Consider the following 1,509-nt stretch of genomic DNA (forward strand, 5'->3'; position numbering starts at 1 on the left):
AAAGGTTTACGAAGAACATTGTAGTCAAATGTCTAATGTCATTATTTCTATAGTATACAGATAGATTATCTTTTTTCAGATAGAATAAGTCTTTCAGATGTTCCTTTAACTTTGTGTATGATATAAAACTATGTCATATTTTGATAGCTGAGTATATAGAGCAATGTATCCTGTTACACAATGAGCTTTGTAATCATCTGTGGAAGTCATTTTTCTTTAAAATTGTATTGAAGTAAACCACAGACCATTGGAAGAGAGGTAGGTATTGCATAAACACAGGGGCACTGAGTCACTTGTGGCTCCTAAAATGCCAGATTACTTAGATGCTGACCAGCAGAAAACCAAAGCAGATGAGAAACACAAGGCTGTATGAGCTCTGGATGAGGAGACAGTTGCCTTGTTGAAATTTTAAGATCAGAGTATTTAGGCATATCAAAGAGATTGAGGATGACATTCAACAGCTTAGCTCACTGGTAGTAGAGTCTGATGCTACAACTGTCCTCTGGCATTTGGCTGCGGATAAATGGACACTTCAGAGTAAACAGTCTTTATTGGTTATGAAATATATGAAGATAATCAATGCTGATTCAGTGGACCTAAAGCACATTATCAAAATGAAGCAGTGCAGTTTGTCAAGTTTGTGGTGGATGTCAGTGATTGAGTGACAGTTCCTCATTGTTGAAGAATGGATTAGAGTTGGCATGGACAGGAATAAATACCAAATTCACATTTCACTGCCTGCTAAGATTTACCTATGATGCAGGAAGAGGAAAACACGATGTCACATGCAAGTGATGTTGGAAGCCATAAGGAACAAACTGAGAAATTGAAAGAAGTGGTTGAAATGCCTCTACCATATCTAGAGAGGTCCATTAGCCTGAGAATTGAGCCTCTGAAGGGTGTGGTGCTGTTTGGTCCCTCCAGGCGTAGGCAAGACACTTTGTGCTAGTTCAGTTGTTTAATAGAACTGAATCTTTCCTGATTAGAGTTTCATGTCTGAGGTCATACAGAATCACATCAGTCAGGTGGTCCAAATATTCATGAGCTTTTTGAAATAGCCAGAACAACAACAAAATAACTTTGCTTTTTATGTGAAACTGATGTGGTGTGATAACTGTGCTGTAGGTGGCAATGAAGTGCTGAGAACAAGCAGCTGGATGGTTTCAACCCTTGAAGCCACATCGAAGACCAGATGGCCACTAACCAACCTGGTACTTTGGACTCAGCACTGATGAGGCCCACAAGATTGGACAGAAACATTGAATCTAGCTTACCAGATTTAGAGGGGTCCAACCCACATCTTTAGGATTCACGCTCACTCAATGAATGTTGAAAGATACATTAGATTGCAGTTGTTAGCCCAACTGTGTCCAAATAACACTGGTGTGGAGATTTATCCACAGAGACTGGTATGTTTGAAATCCCAAAGAGGCAAAAAATTTTAGAGTAAGATTTCTGTAGAGCCATAAATCAACAACTCTCATACCAAATTCATCACTACTCCCTGAC

General features: G+C 39.2%; 1 pseudogene; it reads left to right on the forward strand.

Annotated features, from left to right (window-relative positions):
* Window positions 1-307: 307 nt before the first annotated feature.
* On the forward strand, window positions 308-661 carry LOC113457753 (annotated as a pseudogene).
* Window positions 662-1,509: the final 848 nt, after the last annotated feature.

The sequence above is a fragment of the Microtus ochrogaster genome, linkage group LG5, assembly GCF_000317375.1.
Source record: "Microtus ochrogaster isolate Prairie Vole_2 linkage group LG5, MicOch1.0, whole genome shotgun sequence".
In the NCBI taxonomy this organism is placed as follows: domain Eukaryota; kingdom Metazoa; phylum Chordata; class Mammalia; order Rodentia; family Cricetidae; genus Microtus; species Microtus ochrogaster.